Source organism: Podarcis bocagei (assembly GCF_964188305.1).
Source record: "Podarcis bocagei genome assembly, chromosome: 9".
Lineage (NCBI taxonomy): Eukaryota > Metazoa > Chordata > Lepidosauria > Squamata > Lacertidae > Podarcis > Podarcis bocagei.
Window position 1 is genome coordinate 6,496,933 of NC_138134.1, and position 22,652 is coordinate 6,519,584.

General features: G+C 47.5%; 1 protein-coding gene across 2 annotated transcripts in view; it reads left to right on the plus strand.

Annotated features, from left to right (window-relative positions):
* The first annotated feature begins 2,339 nt into the window (after positions 1 to 2,339).
* Positions 2,340 to 22,652, plus strand: part of CSK (C-terminal Src kinase) — a 71,785-nt gene continuing 51,472 nt past the window's right edge. Inside the window, exon 1 of one of the 2 annotated variants that reach the window (XM_081207816.1) lies at positions 2,340 to 2,886. The gene's annotated coding sequence lies outside the window, so the exon portion shown is untranslated. Of the gene's footprint in view, positions 2,887 to 2,912; positions 2,939 to 22,652 lie in introns of those variants that run through there. The other variant, XM_081207817.1, reaches the window with a different exon arrangement.

Here is a 22,652-nt window from a genome sequence, read left to right on the forward strand (position 1 = left end):
ATACTTACCTGCTTAGCCAAAATTCCCTGCAAACTAGGCAAGCAGGTTGGAGGTATGTTCACCATCTTCATATAGTTCATTACATTATCTGGCTTAGAATAGTAGAGTTGTAGAGCTGCACAGGACCCCAAATGCAATCCAGTTCAATTCAGTCCTGCAATGCAGGAATCGCAGCACCCACCTTGACATATACTGTACTTAGGCCTGACACCAAACTAAATATATCCAAGGCTGCAATCCTATATAGCACTTACCCAAGTCACTTAAAGGAGCTTACTTATCAGGACACAGCAGTAGATGGCATGGTGGAATGTCACTTCTCATGTGTGGTCCATGAAAGCTTATGCCATAATAAATGTTAGGCTTTAATGCGCCACATGACTCTCTTGTTGTATGTATGTACGGTAGATATAGATAGAGAGAGAGAGAGAGACGATAGATAGATAGATAGATAGATAGATAGAGTCACTGGATTGATTAATCAGGGCACACTATTTTAGTCAATTGAAAGTTTGAAGTTTGAATGTCTTCTAAGCCCATGACACCTTTGGTAAAGGCTGTTCTCCAACTGGAGCGCTCACAGGCCAGTGTTTCCTAGTTGCCAGTGTTTATACTACAGTACATTTTTTTAGATTTGCCTTGAGACAGTCTTTAAACTTCTTTTGTTGACCACCAGCATTACACTTTCCATTTTTAAGTTCGGAATAGAGTGGTTGCTTTGGAAGACGATCAGCAGACATCCGCACAACGTGACCATTCCAACGAAGTTGATGTTGAAGAATCATTGCTTCAAAACTGGTGATCTTTGCTTCTCCAGTACACTGATATTAGTTCGCTTGTCTTCCTAAGTGATGTGTAATTTTTTTTGCAGACACTGTTGATGGAATCTTTCAAGGAGTTGGAGATGGCGTTTATAAGTGGTCCATGTTTCACAAAAGGGATGTGGGTGTGGCTGTGGGTTAAACCACAGAGCCTAGGACGTGCCGATCAGAAGGTCGGCGGTTTGAATCCCCACGATGGGGTGAGCTCCCATTGCTCAGTCCCTGCTCCTGCCAACTTAGCAGTTCGAAAGCATGTCAAAGTTCAAGTAGATAAATAGGCACCACTCCGGCGGGAAGGTAAACGGTGTTTCCGTGTGCTGCTCTGGTTCGCCAGAAGCGGCTTAGTCATGCTGGCCACATGACCCGGAAGCTGTACACCGGCTCCCTCGGCCAGTAAAGCGAGATGAGCACCACAGCCCCAGAGTCGGTCACGACTGGACCTAATGGTCAGGGGTCCCTTTACCTTTACCTATGTTTCACAAGGTTGGTAGTACAATAGCTTTGTGAACAAGCATTTTTGTTTCCCTGCAAATGTCCCGGTCCTCAAACACTCTGCACTTCAGTCAAGAGAAAGCCGCACTTGTTGGTAATAACAAGGTTGTGTGCTGCTCATATCGTCAAAAGGACTCTTAACCCACGTGGGACTGTAACTCTCATCAGCCCCAGCCAGCATAACCAATGGTCAGGGGAGCTCATCCAGCAACACCTGAAGGGACAAAGGTTCCCCATCCATGTACCACCAACTGAGAGCCAGGATGTTGGGCTGGGACCTGGGAGAGACCAGGGTTCCAATCTCCACTCAGCCAGGATACTCGCTGGCTCAGTCGCTTCTCTCAGCTTAACCTACTTTGCATAGTGGCTGAGAAGGTAAAATGGGAGAGCTCCTAGGAGGAAAGATGGGATATAGGAACATGTTTGTTTAGACAAGAAACATTGAATGTGTGTATATGTATGTGTGTGTTTACTTTATTGCCGATTTTATCTCTGGAATGTTTTAAACAGGTTTTTTCACTGATAATTTTATTGTTTTGTCTTTGTAAACTGTTTTGAGTTTTGTTTTTGTTTTTTTTACAATCCAGCACTGTATAAATTTTATGAAATAAATAAAAATAATAAGCAAAACCTAATGAAATAAATAGAAGCTCCTTGGCTTGTTGATCACCCATTTCTTCCATGTCACTTACAAAGAGGTGTCTGGTGAGTCAGCCACACTCAGAGCGCACCCAATGAAATGAATGGTCATGAACAATGCATGTCCACTAATTTCAGCGGGTCTACTCTGAGCGCAACGGAGTCGGATGCAACACATAATATTCTATCCCCAGTAGCAACCCCGCACTTTGGCACAGCCCGCGGCTCAATGGGAGAGAGCCCGAGCGCGCCGGCCCGGCAGCTCCGCTTCTCCTCTCGGCCGGCAGGTGACGCGCTCCCTCCGCCGCCGGCTGGGAGGGACCTGCTGCCGAGAGGGCTGGGCGGGCGATGGTGGGAAGGAAGGAGCTGGGGCGGCGCAGGCGCCGTAGGACCGCTCGGGGCTTCCTCCCTCTCTGTCTCCCTCTCTCTCTGTGCAGCCAGGCCCTGCGAGGCTCCCGGCGGCGGCGGCGGAGCTGGGGCGCGGGCGCGGAACGAGAGCAAGCGGTGGTGGGACGCGAAGGACGCTCGCCTTCCTCGCCGGGGGCCTCCGGCGCCGCTCCTTCCCTCGCAGCCGCCGCGCCGCTTCCGAGGCTGCAGCGACGCGCCTGGAACTCCGGCGGCGCCAACGTTCCAAAGGGAGCCGGCGGCGTTCGAAATCGGAACGTTCGCGGCGGCGGCGGCGCTACATTGTTTCCCCGCCCCCGCCCCGGGTCCCGCCGCTGCTGCCCGAGCGCCCCTCCCGCCCTCCGCCTTCCTCCTGCTGCATCTCCGGATCTCCGCCCCCGCTGCTGGGACCCCTCCGGCCCTCGGAGCTGCCTTCTCCGCCGGCCCTGTGGCCCCGAGTCCCCGGGGGCTCTCCCGCTGCATGGACTAACCCCACAGCGGCTCGCCGAGACCAGCCGGGCCGCCGAGGCAACACGGAGCCTGGAGAGAGGTGAGCAGCGCGGATTCCTTGCCGCCCCACGGTGCGTTGTGGGGATCTAAAGGTTCGTGCCCCCCGCTTCCTCGCAGGCCGCCTGGAAAGGGGCGACTGAACCATCCTTCCTCACGCCTTTTTTTCTGGCGCTTTGTAGGCGGGTGGGAACTCGGGGGATATTCCACTCAAGTGACTAGTCCCTGGGGAAGAGCCGTGGCGGGGGGAGTGCATCACACCCACCAAAGCGCTCTTTCCCACGTAAGGCTTCCGAAAAGAAGCCGAGGGGAAGTGGCTGGCAGGCCGTCCGTCCGATCAGCCTCCCCCAGCCGCCCCAGGGTGCGAGGAGGCGGCGGCGGCGGGGCGTGCTCCTGTCTCGCGTCGCTGCCTCGGGGAGAGTCGCTCTCCCTTCGACTTGGACGAGGCCTGCCACTTCCCTTCGGCCCCGTTGCTGCTTCCCTTTCTCTGGGTGCAAGACCCGTCGGGGTCTCGCGGGTGGGCGAGATCCGTCGGGCTGCTGAGGTGTCTTTGGATCTGCATCCTCCCTGTGTGTGCCTTGAATGTTGATGTCCGGCTTCGTGATGACCTGATGCAGGACCAGCGGCGGAGGGATATTTTCAGATCACACCTTAGAAAGTGGCCTGGTCTTCCTGGAGGGACCTCAGCGGTGTGGAAGGCGAGAATCAATGCCATAGGGAAAGGCTGTCTTTTGGATGGTTTCGCCCTCCCCTCTTTCCTAGAATAAATGAAATTTCCCTTCAGTGGTTCTTGGTAACTGAACATTTCCTGGAGCCCAAGACGATACACAGAAACAATGGGGTCCCATAAGCAGCAGCAGCAGCAGCAGCAAAACATAATTAAACAAATAGATGCTTCCTGGAATGCTGATCACCCATCTCTTCCCTGTCGCTTATTGTCTGACCCCTTGGTTACCCCTCCCTTTTCTGCCCACATCTGGCAGACCCTTCCCTCAGTGCCCCATGGGGTTGCTTGTGTAGAGCTCCCTCTTAACTTCCCCGGGGGTTCTCAATGAACTTTTCTTCTGAGGTGTGTGTGGCAGCAGAAACGCCGCTTGTGGGGTTCTTTTGGCGCCTCACAGAGCCGGAGCCTGCACGGGTGTGAAGAAGGGCTGGCGGCTTGGAGATCCACGTTGCCTTTGTATGGCTGCCGTCCATCCATCCCCACGGACAGTGGTTGCACAGTCCTCCCCAGCTGGGCCTTTGCAGAGGCACATTGTCACCATCAGTGAGTCATATTGTGTGTGGAGTGGCTTGTCCGGCCAGCGGGGAGGGATCTGTGCTGCCGCCCTCACAACAGCCATTGTCACACCAGCAGGCCTGGGGGCAGGCGGGGGCACAGTGCAGCAAAGCTCAACCCCCCCCTTTGCCAATAGGCATTTGATGGGATAAGGGGTTTAAAAGGCTCAGGGACAGGTGGGTGGGAGCTTATTGTTACCGCAGCTAATTTAAAGGTCTGGCAACAGCTGATTAAAGCTGCCCCTGTGAGGGCTCAGTGGCGCTGGGCGCTCAGGATTAGTGGCGTGCTGCTGAGGGCAGAGAGCGGCTTCTTCATGCGTGTTTGCATACATACATGTTTTCCAGGCAGGAGTTGTTTTTGACTGGAGATTGAGAAAGGTGCATAGAAATTAAAGGAAGGGCAAAGATCTGGTCCCCACTAGCTCCGCATTGCTGGAGGTAGGAGGCCAGGTTAGATTCTTCCTGTTTTTCAGATACCCTGAGCATCAGGAAGTACGACTTACTTACTCCATTGCCCTTTAAATAATGCACAGCCCTTTATGACTATCGCCTGCAAGTTGTTCTCTGCTATTCCTGTTCAAAATGGGGGTGTAGAATTTCCATAAATCCTGGGGAAAAGCCCGTTTCTTGCCACCCTGGAGGGGGAAGGGAGCAATAGAGATTTTAGGAAGAATTGAAATATGTGTAAGACTTTCCCAATCAAGCCTTAGCTTATTTTACCTGTTTAACTACATACAACTCATCATTTGTGGTTTTAGTTTATGAAAGTGTACTCTGTGGTGTGAGTATGACATTTTCAGGGCACAAAAGTAAGTTTACTCAGAAAGAATGCTCGTTCTGTTCAGTGGCACTTTCTTCCAGGTAAATGCATGTCGGATTGCGGGCTGAAAAGTTTGTTTCTTTGCTATTTTTCTATATTGCCCTTCCTCCTACAGGATCTCAGGGCAGTGTCCAAGAAACCGTAACACACACATATAAAATCAAGTGGGGCTCAAAACAATTCAACCATTAAACAATACAGCAGTGGATTAAAATCCAATGTCAGCCCTTAGTCAGCGCTTTAAATACCTGCATGGAGAGATCCATGTGTGTGTTTTGTTTCCAGAATAATCATAGAAGTGTAGAGTAGGGAGGGACCTCAAGGAGAACAGAGTCCAACCCCCTGCAATGCAGGAACAAAGGTTTTCTTGCACAAAGTTGAATCCTACTGTTAGGTTTTTATTTTTACTTAATTCCTCTACCAAACCCTGCATTATTCTCTCACCCTCTCAGTTTAGCCTGGCAGCTCCCCTGTGAGGTTGGTTGGGCATAATTGACTCAGGGTCATCCATGCTCAGGTTTATGGCTGAGTAGGGAGTTGAACCCTGCACCTCCCAAATCATAGCTCAGTGCTCTAACCATTAGTCCTTGCTGGTTGAAATCTCCATGTGCTTGGGGAGCTCCTGGAATAATTGTGGGCCAATTACATTTTCTCAGCTTAGCCTACCTTACAATGTGAGAAGGAAGAATTATGGGGCTCTTGGAGGGTGAATGCATAAAGGCAAGAAAAGTGAAAGTGCAGCTGATTTGCCTGTCTTTGTCTGCACGTGGCCTCTTGGCTCTTAGGCTGCGGAAGAAGGCAGCTAACTTTTGAGAGAGCAAAGTCAAGAACACTCCCTGGCTCAGATCTGTCGGGTTTTGCCTTGCGAGTCTCTGCCGTGTACCGTATTTTCGTTTTCAAGTCTGTTTGCCAAAGGCTTGTCTTGCCTCATTGAAATGGAGATAGATTAGAGAGGGAGTGACTGAGATATTGGATATCTATTTCAGATTAATCCAGTCTCTGCCAAGCTGGTGCCCTCCATGGCTGTGCTGGCTGATGGGAATTGTAGTCCACAACATCTAGAGGGCACCAGCTGGGCAAAGGCTGGATTAAGTAATTTAAAGAGGAAAGTTTCTCCATCCCTCCCAACACTAGAAATCTCGAACATCCTGTGAAGTTGAATGTTGAAAGATTCAGGACAGAGAGAAGAAAGTACAGTGGTACCTCGGGTTAAGTACTTAATTCGTTCCAGAGGTCTGTACTTAACCTGAAACTGTGCTTAACCTGAAGCACCACTTTAACTAATGGGGCCTTTGCTGCTGCCGCGCCGCCGGAGCACGATTTCTGTTCTCCTCCTGAAGCAAAGTTCTTAACCTGAAGCACTTTTTCTGGGTTAGTGGAGGCTGTAACCTGAAGCATATGTAACCCGAGGTACCACTGTACTTCTTCATGCAGTACCTACGGTACCACGTACATACAGGACCGCCTCTCCTGGAATGCCCCATGGAGGACCTTAAGGTCCACAAATGACAACACTTTGGAGGTCCCAAGTCGCAAATGGTCTCAACTAGGGCCAGGGCCTTTTCAGTACTGGCCCCGACATGGTGGAACGCTCTGTCACAAGAGACCAGGGCCCAGCGGGACTTGGCATCTTTCCGCAGGCCTGCAAGACGGAGCTGTTCCACCTGGCCTTTGGTTTGGACTCGGTCTGACCCTTATGTTTCCCTCCCCTTATGGTCTTGATTTATCAGCTACTTTAAAATGAGGCTGCATTTTAAATTGCATTTTAACCTGTATTTTAAATTGGTTCCCCCCCCTTTCCCCCCTATTACATTTTTACTGTGATTTTGTTGGTGTTAGCTGCCCTGGGCCTGGGGAGGGCGGGATATAAATAAAATTTATTATTATTATTATTATTATTATTATTATGCATAATTAAACTGTGGAACTCACTCCTGCAGGAAGCAGTGATAGCTACCAACCTAGATGGCTTTAAAAGAGAAATAAATTCCTGGAGGAAGAGAAGGCTATCAATGGCTTCTAGCCTCCACGGCTTATTTTCTGCCTCCATGGTCAGTAGGCAACAAAGCTTTCGCTGGAAGCCGAGGAGGAGAGAGGTTTGGTCTTGTGGTTGAATCCTGCTTTTGAGTTTCTCATTAGGGCATCTGCTTGGCCCCTGTGAGAAGAGGATGCTGGACTAGATGGGCCCTTGGCCTGATCCTGCAGACTCTTCTTATGTTCTTAATAGCTTCTGGGCCGGAACCACCTGCACCTGTAACCACAATCCGATGTGGATTCACACAAAGCCACACAAGATCAGGAGTGTTTTTCAAGACACCTGCAAGCACTTCTGAGTTACGGAAGCACTAGCTGTACTTTTCAGTGGCAGGATCGTGGCCACAAAATTATGTAGGCATTATCGTTTTGACATTTTGCAAGACGTTAGTCACCACACGGTGTTTGAGGAGCCTTCTTTTGCAGGTCCCTGAATCTGAATAAAAATGTGGTGCTCAACAGATTAAGAGGAAGTCGCTTGAAAATTATTCAGGGGAAAAACAAGTTGAGTGATCTGGTATTTTTCGGTTTGTAACTTTTAAAGTTTTTAGTTACAAGGAACAAATTGTTAATTTATTGAATTTGTTAGTCGCTTGTTACACAAAACACCTCAAAAGAATTTGGAACCTTTTAAAATATTCTATATGATATGTAAGATATTTTATATTATAACACATATCTGCAAAACATGTGCCGTTCATTAAAAATACCTAAAGCAACTCCCGATAGCAGCAGCAGCAAGCACTGGAAATCCTTGCTCTGACAAGATGTTTGTTGGATGCTGCCCTGTGTAATTAAAATGGGGATGGAAATGTGGCCCTCCAGAAGTTACTGGATTCCAACTGCCATCATCCCTGATCATTGACCAGGCTGGCTGGGACTGATGGGAGTTGGAGACAGATTCCCCGGCTCTGATTTAAAAGAAATGAGGTTCATTGTGTAGTTTGTGCCCAACTTTGAATGCAATAAACAGTATTTGAGAACAGCGCAACGTGGCATTTCATCCCACCTAGATTTGACAGTCCCCTCCTAGGAGAAGAACTAGCTGGCTCAGTTGTTGCTTGCACCTTGCATTCATTTTAGCAGGCATTTGAGTTCTGGTTGACAGCTCTATAGGATCATATATAGCATGCCAAGTCACGCCATCTAGCTCAGTACTGTCTTACACTGACTAGCAGTGGCTGTCCAGTGTTTCAGACAGGGGGTCTCTCCTAGCCCCACGGGAGAATCAGAGGGTGGACTCAGATCTTTGGTATTCAGAGCAGATGCACCACTGAGCCTCATCCCTTTCCATATCTATTGATCTATAGATTGTTGATCTGCTGATGTGTTCTCTCTTTTTTTGGTTAAAAAAACCCTGCTTCCTGTTTCTCATGTGGTCTAATATGAATACTATTTTCATCATTTTAAACAGTTTGCATTTAGTTGTGTTAGCTGTGTTAGCAGCTCTTTATATAGAAAAATTAAATATTTTGAAATATAGTAAGTAAATATATGCATAAAAATAAACAACTAAACACCAAAATCCTAAAATATCTAAAGAAAAATATGAATGCTAAATCAACCAAATGATTTCTAAATTTCCCCCAACATTATCCTAAAACAATTATTTCAGTATTATGGCAAACAGCTAGACGTCTGTCCACTGTTGAAGGCAGAGTGCTGGTCCAGATGGGTTGCTGTTCTGATAGTGTGAAGAAATTTGTTAGGTTTGTTCTGCCAGGTGGTGACCACATTATTTTGGGTGCCTGCTGAAAAGCTTCTACCCTCCCCCACTGCCAGCATGCCTACCCATGAAATTACAGTACCATATAATTTTATTGTGCATAAGATTATTAAAATTCCAGGTTTTATTTTTATTTTGGCTAATATTTTTGCATCAACTTTAAAAAAAATGCTTGCTCATAATTGGTTTATTTTAATTGACGTTTTAGATTGTCAAGCTGCTTAGAGGTGTTCTGTTGAGTCTTTACTGTAGTATATGCGCTGTCTGTTAAGATGTTAAACTTGAACGAGGATAGGGATTATCTATCTGTCTGTCTGTCTATAATCTATCTATCACTGGCCTGTATCAGTCCTTACATTGCACACCCCAACTGAATCAGGTTGTGTGCAGTCTATTTCCTCAATTAGCCATCTTTACTTTGATTGTGTGCAGTACTTCCTTGTCCAGCAATGAGATCATAGGGTACTTTGCTGTGGCCTGAGATGTTCTCTCTCTCTGGAAACCAGGGAAACCTGCAACCCTCCAGGTGCTGCTGGATTCCTGAATCCCATAAGCTCCTGCTCGTGTGCACAACCGTCAAGGATGTTGGGAGTTGTAGTCCAGCAACATCTGGAGGTTCCCCATTCCTGAGCCTCCTGGTAAGGTAAAGGGACACCTGACCATTAGGTCCAGTCGTGACCAACTCTAGGGTTGCGGCGCTCACCTCACTTTACTGGTTGAGGGAGCCGGCGTACAGCTTCTGGGTCATGTGGCCAGCATGACTGAGCCACTTCTCGCGAACTAGAGCAGCACATGGAAACACCGTTTACCTTCCCGCCAGAGTGGTACCTATTTATCTACTTGCACTTTGACATGTTTTCAAACTGCTAGGTTGGCAGGAGCAGGGACTGAGCAACAGGAGCTCACCCCGTCGTGGGGATTCGAACCGCCGACCTTCTGATCGGCAAGCCCTAGGCTCTGTGGTTTAGACCACAGCGCCACCCGCGTCCCTCCTGGTAGTGCTCCTTAAATGATGTTCATGTGACTGTTTTGTGATGTTGTGACCCTTGCCTAGCTAAGAGTTCATTGGTGCTTGCCCACCTCCCGTTAGGGATAGCTGCCCCCATGTTATTCCTGAGATGAAGCCAGTGTCCATATGATTTGCTGGTGCTGTGAGTGAGTGCTGCAATTACTCTCCATGTAATCAAGGCTCGATAAAGCACACTGCTAGTAGCAAATGCAAACCAGGCTGTCTGCAGCTAAGCAACCACAGAGCAATTTCTGTTAAAACAGTACTTTGGTGCTTCACACTTGTGGTGTTTGTTTTGTGCTGTTGGTGGGAAGCCTTTTTGTTTGTGCCCTGCTGCGTTAGTGGAAGAGACGGGCTTTGTTCTTCTGTTTGGATTGCTAGCCGCCAAATTAATAGAGGCCATTGCACCCTGTTCTCTACTGGGAGCAGGCTAATTGTTCTGGCTGGCGGGGGTGGCCGAATCCTGGCTTAGAAGCCTACGTGACAAGGCTTAAATGCGCCAACGACCATAATTTCCATGGCAGTTATTTCCCATTTTATTCCTTCTTCCAGCTCATTTTGACAGTGGCATGCAGAGGGTCCCAAATTCAATCCCCAGTAGTATCTCCAGGTAGGACTGAGAGAGAACCTGCTCTGAGTTCCTGAGGAGCAACTGGCAGTCTGTGTAGAGAAGACTGAGCTAGGTGGACTGAGCTAGAGAGGCACAAATACAAGATGGGGGACACCTGGCTTGAGAGCAGTACATGTGAAAAGGATCTAGGAGTCTTGGTTGACCACAAACTTGACATGAGCCAACAGTGTGACGCGGCAGCTAAAAAAGCCAATGCAATTCTGGGCTGCATCAATAGGAGTATAGCATCTAGATCAAGGGAAGTAATAGTGCCACTGTATTCTGCTCTGGTCAGACCTCACCTGGAGTACTGTGTCCAGTTCTGGGCACCACAGTTCAAGAAGGACACTGACAAACTGGAACGTGTCCAGAGGAGGGCAACCAAAATGGTCAAAGGCCTGGAAACGATGCCTTATGAGGAACGGCTAAGGGAGCTGGGCATGTTTAGCCTGGAGAAGAGGAGGTTAAGGGGTGATATGATAGCCATGTTCAAATATATAAAAGGATGTCACATAGAGGAGGGAGAAAGGTTGTTTTCTGCTGCTCCAGAGAAGCGGACACGGAGCAATGGATCCAAACTACAAGAAAGAAGATTCCACCTAAACATTAGGAAGAATTTCCTGACAGTAAGAGCTGTTTGACAGTGGAATTTGCTGCCAAGGCGTGTGGTGGAGTCTCCTACTTTGGAGGTCTTTAAGCAGAGGCTTGACAACCATATGTCAGGAGTGCTCTGATGGTGCTTCCTGCTTGGCAGGGGGTTGGACTCGATGGCCCTTGTGGTCTCTTCCAACTCTATGATTCTATGATTCTATGACCAATGGCCTATCCATAAGTGGTTGAGTCTGCAGTAGTGGTGTCCTCCATGATCTCTACTTCTCATGCCTGCTTTGTCAAGATGATAGTGTTGTGATGAGTCCCAAGGTAAGATGGGGATGTTTAGCCTAGAGAAAAGAAGACTGAGAGGAGATTTCTTAGCCACTTTCAAATATCTGAAGGGCTGTCACATGGAAGAGGGAGCAAACTTGTTTTCTGCTGCTCTAGGGGGAATTAATGGATTCAAATTACAGGGAAGCAGATTCTGACTCAACCTCGGGAAGAACTTTCTGAGGGTAAGAGCTGTTTAACAGTGGAATGAACTTCCTTGGAGGGTGATGGACTCGCCTTTGTTGGAGGTTTCTAAGCAGGGGTCAGGTGGCCATCTGTCAGGGGTACTGTGATCCCTACACTGCAGGGGGTGGGGCTAGGACCCCTGAGTTCCTTTCAACTCCACAACTCTTAAGATTCTATGAGATTTCTCCCCACCCCCTGCAAATTGTCAGGCTTGCCTTACAGGGAGAAAGGGAGGCCGTGGAGGAGGCAGATGGACTCACTTGCCTGCTAAGAAGAGGGCCAGGGTTTCTGAGCTTCTCAAGGCTGAATGAATGAATGAAAAGATCCCATGGGCCAAAAGTGGCCAGAGGGCTGTAATTTCCCTGCTTCACTGTGATGCTCAGGACCACTTTTTGTTTTTGTTTTTTATAAAAAAATATATTAGTTTTTCAACGTATCATTTTCAACAATAATTAAACATACTTTTACATCTTATACAATTTTTTGACTTCCATCAATCACATCTGAAAATTTTCCAATCTATTTACTTAATTTACAGTTCTTATTTTCACTATTACATTTAAATCTCATAACTAATATCTTTCTCTTCTTTGCAATATTTCATATATTTCTCCTTACAAAACTTCTTGTAGTCCTACTAGCGTAATTTGTTGATTACAGTTGCTCTTCAAATAATTTGTATATTTCTTCCAATCTTCTGTAAATCTCTGGTCCCACAGGTTTTGAATCCTGCCTGTCATTTTATCCAATTCTGCGTAGTCCATTAATTTTGTCTGCCATTCTTCTTTCATTGGTATTTCTTCTTGCTTCCATTTCTGAGCCAACAATACTTTTGCCGCTGTTGTTGCATATAAAAACAATAGGACCACTTTTTGGAGGTACTTTAAATCAGGGCTGTCATATGGTCAAATAAACCTTAGTTAAAAGATCAGTTAAAAGATTCATAAATGTACATAAGATGAAAACAACACTACTGAAAAGTGAAAGCACCCCATATACCAGGGACATGGGGCCATCTAGATGTTGTTGGGCTACAGTTCCCATCACCCCTGACCGTTTCACTGGCTAGGACTGATGAAAGTTGTAGTCCCACAACACTTGGAGGATGGCAGGTTCCCCATTCCTGCTGTAAATGAATAGCAAACTCTTCTCTAAGCATGGGTCCCTATGTGGCCCAATTGGCACCAATTCGGAGAAGTTACCTCCAGGCCTGGGGGCACTTCAAGGTTTGCAAAAGTACCAATGAGAGAGAAAGAGTGTGTGTGTGTGTGTGTGTGTGTGAGAGAGAGAGAGAGAGAGAGAGAGAGAATATTCTGGTATAGTGCCCATCACCCGCAGTTACGTTAAAGTCATGCAATATTTTTTTAAATCTGCAGTTTAATCAGGACACTTTTAAAAAGTTGTTTGCAGCCTTCTAGCTGATCGGTGTTGCTGATTAGCCAATGAATCATTGCAGCCCTAAATGAAGCTGGGTTTATCACTGAGAGAACAGCAGCAGGGAGTCAGAGAATTTACAGCAGCAGCGGCAGCAGGGGGCATTTAACAAGGGTGTACCCCAAAGTAAACTGTTTAGTAAAGGGGTGGCGTTGTAGCACCTTCACAGATTTGGGCATCAAATGTTGCATCTATTGGAAAGAGTGCGAAGGCACGCAGGGTGGTTCTGCAGAATCTGTTCAGGAGCATTCTGTTCACGCCTGGATTTGCCTGTTAAATATCTATCCTGCAAGCCTCCACAAGCGCTTCCAGGTTTTAAAAGGAAGAGTCGATGAGAGACAGAACGCTGTCTGAGAGGCAGGAGAGTTTTTGCCACTCAGAAATGGCCAAACTGGGCTAGGCAGGCAAGTTGCTTCATTTAACTATGATTCCTGCGTTGCAAGCGTTGGACTATCACCCTTTCAGTTCCTCACAGCTGTACAATTCTATGATTCCGTGTTCCTAACAAGATAAACAGCAGAAAATGCATGGCTAATAAAGTTAAAAACAAAACAAAAAGGGAGCATAAATACACTTCCAGCGTGACCTAAAGTAACTTCCTGATATTTTGTACTCCCAGCTTCCATCATGCTTGGCCATTGGTCATGCTGTCTGGAGCTGATGGAAGTTGGGGGTCCAACATTTTTTGTGTGTTTTATAATATTTTTACTAAATTTTCAACAAAAAATAAACAACAACAAACATAGAAAATTATACACGACAACAATATCAAAACCATAAAATGGGATTCTTTGAATCCCATGACTTCCTCCCTCCGTTCTTTAAATTCCCTTTTCAACTGCATGTCATTTCTACTCCAAATTATTTTTTCTACCTCAAATTTCCTATATTTATTCTAAAATTACAAGTGTTCTTAAAATCCTGCCAGTATATTAACCTGTTTACAATACTTTTGCAAATACATACCATATTTTTCGCCCTATAGGACGCACTTTCCCCCCTTCAAAAATGAAGAGGAAATGTGTGTGCATCTTATGGGGCAAATGCAGGCTTTCGCTGAAGCCTGGAGAGCGAGAGGGGTCGGTGCGCACCGACCCCTCTCGCTCTCCAGGTTTCAGGAAGCTATCCGCAAGCCTCGCGCGCCCGGCGGGAGGGCCCGCTGGGCGCGCAAGGCTTGGGGCGGCAGCCTGCAGCCCGAAGCACAGGGCGCGCTGCGGAGCACGCCCCGTGCTTTGGGCAGATGTCCGCAAGCCTTGCGCGTCCGGCAGGAGGTCCCGCCGGGCTTGCAAGGCTTGCAGGCAGCAGCCTGTTCTGGGGTCGGGGGAAGCTCGGACTTCCCCCGCGCCTGGGGGGGGGGAATAATTTTTTTTCTTTATTTCCTCCCCCAAAAATCTAGGTGCGTCCTATGGGACAAAAAATACGGTAATAAATATTTCCCATTCTTTTAAAAATTTCTTATCATCTTGATTCCTGAGCTTTCCAGTTAGTTTCACCATTTCAGCATAGTCCATTAACTTGGTTTGCCAATCTTCTTTGGTCAAGACTGCTTCCTCTTTCCATCTTTGGGCTAACAGCATCTGGGTGGCCGTCGTAGCATACATAAACAATTTTTTCTGGTCTTTTGGAATCTCTGCTCCTACAATCCCTAGTAAAAAGGCTTGTTTAGTCGTGTCCGACTTTTCGTGACCCCATGGACCAGAGCATGCCAGGCACTCCTGTCTTCCACTGCCTCCACTGCCTCCCACAGTTTCGTCAAATTCATGTTGGTAGTTACGAGAACATTGTCCAACCATCTCGTTCGATGTCGTCCCCTTCTCCTTGTGCCCTCCATCTTTCCCAACATCAGAGTCTTTTCCAGGGAGTCTTCTCTTCTCATGAGGTGGCCAAAGTCTTGGAGCCTCAGCTTCAGGATCTGTCCTTCCAGTGAGCACTCAGGGCTGATTTCCTTCAGAATGGAGAGGTTTGATCTTCTTGCAGTCCATGGGACTCTCAAGAGTCTCCTCCAGCACCAGAATTCAAAAGCATCAATTCTTCGGCAATCAGCCTTCTTTATGGTCCAGCTCTCAGTTCCATACATCACTACTGGGGAAACCAGAGCTTTAACTATACGGACCTTTGTTGGCAAGGTGTTTAGTACAATAATTAAATTATAAAATCCTAAAACACAGAACAAATGACCAGTGCAGATCAAATTAATTCCCTTGGCAATTTTCAGCAGGTCAGAATTGCAGCTTGCACCCGTGAACATAGAACATGGGATACAGCCGTCTAGGAATACAGTTTTCCACATGCTGTGTCCACAAGTACCTCCCCTCTCCCTCTCTGCAGGAGGAGGATCATGTGGTTAAGTCCTGGGAGAATATATCAAAGTTCTTAGCCTGCTTTCTAGACTGGAAGTAATTTTTCTGAGAAGAAAAGGGCCGTAGCTCAATGGCAGAGCAGCTGCTTTGGATGCTGAAGGTCCTAGGTTCAACCCAGACCAACCCAGGTCCATTAATTTGTATGTGTCCACTCTGGGTAAAACTTGCTGGGATAAAACCCCATCTTCCTGTGATTCCTGGAACTGACTCTGATAAACACTCTTGGGAACCAACCTTTCAAGGGTATGTGACACGCAGTCTCTTGCTAGAGGAAGTGCACACTTTTGCAATTGCCTAGCTGTGAGAATAGGATGAACATAAAAATCCTGCTGAGCGATTCATTTTCATTTTAATAGTTTGATTTATTAAAAGGATTTTATCCCACTTTTTTATATAAAATATCTAAATCGTTGCCTCACCTAATTGGAACAAGGATCACCCAGTCAGTTAATTGTTTTAAATCACCACAATATAGCCTCAAAATAGTGTTAAAAGCAGCAGCATGATGTCAGGGAACTGACATCGGAGCTAGAGGCGGAGGGAAGGCTCTCAAATGATGCTGGAGAAGGGCCCAGCAGGGAGAGAGGCAGCTCCGCAGATGGGGAAGCAAATCAGTGCAACACCAGGGATATAGAGGGGCTGATGGGGTAATCGGCGAGAGGGCTCCAGGACTCTTCACCAGACACCAGCGGGGAGAGCACGGGTCCTCCGCTACCCACGCCCACCCTGCGCAGAAGACTTCCGAGCAGAGAGAGTAGGAGGAGACTGGGTGTCAAACAACTTTTATGTTGGAAAAGATTTAAGAAACGCCCACTGACGGATTCTGCTAGCGACTGAGGCAGCCACGAATTGAAGGGCTGTCCAGACAGAAAGGTTTAACAAGGCAACATGACCAGGAGAGGCGGCAACTTACGCATGAGCAACCCCTATCTTCATTACACATGGTGATGTGGGGGCAATCGATCAATAGCAGCAAGCACATAATAAATATCCTGATCAGCAGACGTTTGACGTCTGCCCCCCCCCGCAAAGTCTTCTTGAAGTTGAAGGATCTTTGCCATCCATCTGCTGGAGGACAGAAGAGAAAGGAGGGCAGCTGCAGGTCCTGGGGGAGATAGTTCCACCAAGAACTGCCTTGTGCACTGCCAGACGTTTGGCTCCTGGGATGCCCGTACTGCCAGCCAGTTGCCTTTGTACGGTTTCAAACAAGAGTCTTCTCTGCCTCTTCCTGGCGATGCCATTGGGGATTGAACCTGCGACCTTGGGCATGCAGAGCAGGCACTGCCACTGAGCCTGGGCCTTACCCCTCCCAGCTTGACCCATGCTGCTCTACAGTGCCCCTCTGGAGGCGCTGAGGATTGAAGCTGAGTCCCCTTGCGTGGAAAGTGCAGGCTCGGATACTCAGCCTTGGTCCCTTGAGAGCCCGAGTGCAGTTACTGGAAAGTTCCTCTCAGGCGTGAGCCACCGACTTGGACTCCTGCCAACCTAACAGTTCGAAAGCATGTCAAAGTGCAAGTAGATAAATAGGTACTGCTCTGGCAGAAAGGTAAACGGCGTTTCTGTGCGCTGCTCTGGTACGCCGGCTCCCTTGGCCAGTAAAGCAAGATGAGCGCCGCAACCCCAGAGTGGTCCGTGACTGGACTTAAAGGTCAGGGGTCCCTTTACCTTACCGACTTGGAAGGTAGCTTCACCTTCGGGATCTTGTGAAAGCACAGGAAAGAGCTACTGTGCTGGTGTCTGTTCCCTGCCTTCTTTCTTTGCCTTCTTTCTTTCTTTCTTTCTTTCTTTCTTTCTTTCTTTCTTTTTTGAAATAATTTTTATTAGAGATTTTCATGATCTACAAAAAACGTGCAATGTCTTTCTCTCTTTTGATCAGATTATAGTCATACCTGCTTCAGGTTGAGCGTTTTCGGGTTGCGCTCTGCGGCGACCCGGAAGTAACGGAACGCGTTACTTCCGGGTTTCGCCGCCCGCGCATGCGCAGACGGTCAGAATGACGTCACATGCATGTGCAGAAGCGGCGAATCTCGACCCGCGCAGACGCGGGTTGCGTTCGCTTCAGGATGTGAACGGGGCTCCGGATCCCGTTCGCATCCAGAGGTACCACTGTACAGTATAAAGTCTTTTGGTTACGTTCAATGCAAAATGTAAAACAATTATTTCAAAGGTAGGGGAAGAGGGCAGAGGGTGGGTAGTGAACTTACAGACTATCTTGTTGTTTTGTCAACTGGATATTTCATGTCAGTGTCGATTGAGTAGGCTTTCTTTCTGTAAATTTGTTGGTTTATACAGTATTGGCGATGAGAGAAGATTAGGGAGGCAGGGCATGTTTATTTGCCTTTATTTGCCTTTGATGAACTGTAGTGAGATTTGTTTGTCTTTGTGGAAGGGGGGTATGGAATATTGGGTCAAGTTAGCCATATTGATCTGTATGCTGGTGGTAGATCCCTTCTATCATTGTTGTCAGTTTGCGCTCTGTGTGTAATAAAAGGGAGCTATACTGGGATAAAGGTGTCCTCGTGTCAGTTTTAGTTTGTTGGTTAACTTTTCTAATAAGGCCATATCCCATACAATTTGGTACCAATGGTCCATACTTACTCCGGACAAGTCTCTCCAGTGTCTAACTATTACGTTTCTGGCCACTGAGAGTAGGTGAGTCATAAGCTCTTTGTGGTGCAAGTGAGCGTTACTGTCTTGGAAAATATTTAATAGGGCCAATTCTGGGGTGGGTTCCAATATCTGGTTATATACGTTATATATTTTTTGTAGGACTGCTGTCTGAAAGGGTTGGATTCAGGGACATTTCCACCACATGTGGAGGTATGTGCCTGTAGAAGTAGAGCCTTTCCAGCATTTTGGTAAGGTTCCTGGATGTATTAATGCCAATTTCCTCAATGTCAGATGCAATCACTAGAGAAGTTTCAAAGTGAGATCCCTTCTTTTGACTGAGATGGATTTAAAGGGAGGTTTGGACCACATTGTAGTCCATTGGGTAGAATTTATTTTGTAACCTATGTCATGTTCCCATTGTTTTTTAATTGTGTCGCGTAAGATTGCAGGGTTGTGAAGCGGTATTTTTATATTGCAGATACCATCCCTCTACCATGTCCATCTGCCAACAAAAGAAGCCTTTCAAAGGTGGTCAAGAGCCTAGTGGCCGCTGCTTTTACTGTTGGGATATTTAGGAAAGCATGTAGTTGATGGTGTGTTAGTCAGGGTACTTGAATGTCCCCTAATTTATCCTGTATTTCCTGTGTTGATATGGGTTTATTGTTTATGTAAAAGTCTGCTAAACGGTATAGGTCTTTGGTTTGCCGTGTTTCTATGTGAAAGTTTTGAGCTGCATGACGGAATAACGGGTGATGAGCCAAAGGGATTAGTGGGGATGGTCTAGGTCTTAAGCATGGATAGTGTGAATCTATTGATAGTTGAGGGGAGTTTTCTCAGCTCGTGTTGGAGGAATGGGAATGCAGTAGTGGGAATGTTTTCCAATGTGTGCATCTCCAAGCGTACCCATCGTTTGATCTCTTCTTCCAAAATATATTGGATTTTGTGGCACACTTGATTAGCGATGTAATGTTGGGAATTCCCCAACCCACTTGGGGCTTATTCTTGACTTTTTGTTTGGGAAAATGAATGACTGTATTTTTTTCTGCCATTTACAGAATTGGATTGACGGAATCCAGATTGGAAAGGTTTGGAATAAGTAGGTTAATTTTGGGAGAATGATCATTTTGATCATGGCTATTTTATCCGAGGTGATGGAAGGTGACATCTGCAGCAGCGGCCTGCGAGGCCTCACGACAGCGATGGGAGGCAGCAGCAGTAGCAATGGCGGCCTGCAAGGACTCACAGCAGTGACAGGAGGTGGCAGCAGTAGCGGCTGTGACTTATGAGACCTCATGGCTATGACAGGGAGAGGTGGCAGTGGACTGCGAGGCCTTGTGGCAGTGACAAGAAATGGCAGCAGTAACGGCATTGGCCTGCGAGGCCTTGCAGTGGTGACAGGATTTGGAAGCAGAAGCGGCAGTGGTCTGCAAGTCCTCACAGCAGAGGCTTGTGGGGACTCGCAGGAGTAACAGGAGGTGACTGCAGAAGCGGCATCCTGTGAGGCCTCTGGTGGTGACGGGAGATGGTGGCAATAGTAGTGGCAGGCTGTGAGGCCTCGTGGTGACACAAGCAGTGGGACTTGCAAGGCCTCACCATGGTGGGAAGAAGTGGTGGCAGCCTGCAAGTCCTCCTGGTGGTAGTGGGAGATGGTGACAGAAGCTGGGGCAGCCTGCCTCACCGAGGCCTTGCAGGCCACCTCTTCTTCTGCCACCTTCTCCTGCTGCCACCGCAAGCCCTCGCAGGCCTCCGCTACTCCCACCGCTGTGACAAGGCCTTGCAGGCTGTCGCCGCCTTTGTCACTGCCGCAAGGCCTTGCAGACCAACCACTACTGCTGCCACTTCTTCCACCTAGCAGGCATGGAAGCGGTCTGGCAGTCTCAGATTATTTGTATTCACTATGACTTTGGATTGTCCATTTGGTAGCCAAGCCCCAAACCAAAAGTCTCATTTGGATTCATCTTGGCTTGCTTGTTGCTAAAAGTGACCATGAGGTGATTGATAATATCATCATTTATCAGTTTTAGACCCTTAGGTAGCAGTTGCCAGGACATTGTCCCGTTCGCCTCTGCGTAGTTCCTTCCTTATTTCAGATATTGTGATATACCGATATATCACAATCTTTAACTGGTGATATATCACGATATTGAAAACCATATTATCCAGCCCTAGCAGCCGCACTGTGGTTTGCCAGATGGGAAGGCGGCACACAGTTTTGCAGGGCCTCTGCGATTGCTTTGTCTTGCTTCCCCCTGCTCACATTAACATGAAGAATGGAGATTGGTAGTACCCATAGCACTGCTGCCTTTTCCCAGCGGTTGTATATGCTGTTATTTTTAGTTTATGGCATTTATATCCCACCTTTCCTTCGAGGTGCTGAAGGTGGTGTGCTTAATCCTTCCCCCCCTCCTCTCGGGTTTAATACTGGGAGAGAAAGAGATTATTCTGCTGGCATTAACACCCGGTGAGAGGGAGCAAAGATTGATCATGGCTATAGGGCTGATACATTTTCCCAGCAGTTAGGGGTGCTGTCATTCCCCCAGCCCCTGCTTTAATGCCGGAAGAGAATGAAATTGTGTTGGCAGGTGTGTTAAAAGGCAAGAGATGATCCACCAGACCTGCATTTCGAAGGTTAGTGTAGTGGAAAGAGTGAGAGGAGGAGTTACTTAATTTGCCACTGATTTCCATGTTTGCCATCATGAGTTTATGTATTGCCTTAGCATGTGCAGTTCCTTCATCTATTTAAGCTCGGCTACTGAAGACAATTGGAGCTGCTTGCTGCCGGAAGTTGTGGTTCCATCCCTTCAGATCACCACACCTTGTGCTGTCACTTGTGACGTTATTTTTTGCTGGGGCAGTAGAGTGTGTTAGGCCATCACAAGGTGGCTCAAAAGATTGATTTTACACTTGGTCCCTGATGGAGGGATCCCTGCACTTGATTTTACACGGTCCCTGCTTGGAGGGATCGTCTATAAACACAAACGCAGCCATCGGTTAAATTTGTAGTGTGCAAATTAATCTTCAAACTCTTTGGGTCCTTTCCAATTCTGCAAATCTATGGGTCTGCTGGCACAAGAGAGCTGAGTTAATCGGGAAGCTGCCTTATATTGTCTCAGGCTACTGGTTCATCTAGCTCAGTATTGTCTACCGACACTGACTGGCAGCTACTGCCCAGGCATTCAGGCAGGGAAATCTTCCTACAGAGACTGGGGACTGAGTCTCAGGGCCTTCTTTGTGGAAAGCACTTGCCAAGGAGAATCCTGAGAACTAGTTTGTGGAAGGTGCTGGGATTTGTAGTTGTGTGAGGCCAGCGCCCTTCACAGACTATGGTTCCCAGGATTCTCCATGGTTCTTGAAGTGGAATAAGGGTAATTTTAAACACCCACTGCAACTGCGACCCAAGAGGGAAGCTGCATTGCAAGATAGGCTTTGTCCCTCCTACTGCCTCTCTTTCCCAGTATTTTGTCAGCAGCAAAAAAAAACCTCCACATGGCAGTCAGAAGTCCAGCCCAGCTCTTTAAAGGGGGAAGTATCTAAAATAGCTGAAAGGGGGAAGCAACCCTCTCAGCAGGCAGGGCAAGGGCAAGCCAGCTGATAGGCATGCAGATCTCCTCTTGGCTCACAGCTCTAGGGTGCTGTGACCCAGCGGCTCTTGCAGGCGGACTCATTCAGCCCTCAAGTCTGCCTCCGTGAAGGAAGGAAGTCGTAGGTGCTAAAAATGGAAACATTTTTTTAGGCCAGCCATTCAGAGAATCTCCCAGCAGTGACGCTTTTAATTGCTTGCAACCAGGCATAAAAAAACTCCCTGCCTGTCTTGTTGAATATTCATTGGGCAATAGTTAATTTCTGAAGCTTCTAAATAAGTCAGCAACAAGAGCCTTTTTGCACTTTAATTTGCTGGTTATGTTTTACCGTGTTTCCCCTGGGGCCTGCTGTGGTTAAATCTCTAAATTGGAAAATGGAGAGATCCAAGTTTCTAAGCACTTTGGGGTATCTCATGGGCAAGGTGCAGGGAGCCAAAGGTAGTGCAGACGCCTCTAATACCTGACGTATCAATTGCATCAAGCATAACTGCTGCATGGTGTGTGTGAAGGTGCCTTGGGATGTAAATTGCAGTGCGGTTCACACAGTAGGTTCCACATGATTCAGCGGACAGGATCTGACCCTGTCACTGCTTCCCTCAACCCTAGAGCAGGGGTCAGCAAGGTTTATCTTGCCTGGGCCGGATTAGTCCCGCAGAGATCTCTCTGTGGGCCGGATCGTGTGCCCCCCCCCGAGATTTTTGGTGTCTGCACATGCACAGATGCGATTTTCGCTGGCGCAGAAGTGCGTCCCTGCGCCACGGTGCACCAGTTTAGCGCAGCACGTGAGCGGGCAGCTCAGTTCGGGGGTGGCTCGTGGGCCAGTCAAACGACCTCCATGGGCCGCTTCTGGCCCATGGGCCTTAGGTTGCTGACCCCTGCCCTAGAGAGCTGCTGCCATTCAGTGTAGACAGTACTGGTCTAGGTGGACCTAGTGGTCTGACTCAGCATAAGGCAGCTTCCTCCATATTTATTTGTTTACTTAGATAAATAATAAGTAAATATGTATACGCCACTTGATTGTATAACAACCCCTCAAAGCGGCTTACCAAAAAAAATGAATAAAAAAACCCAAGAATGTTTTACAACTTTCAAAAAGTTAAAGTAACAATAGATTAAAAACAAATTAGAACTCACATCAATTTTCTAAACATCTGGGGAGGCTTCCCTAAACAGGAATGTTTTTAGCAGGCCCCGAAAGGAGTACAGGGAAAGTAGCTTCCTGGAGTCGGTGCTGCCA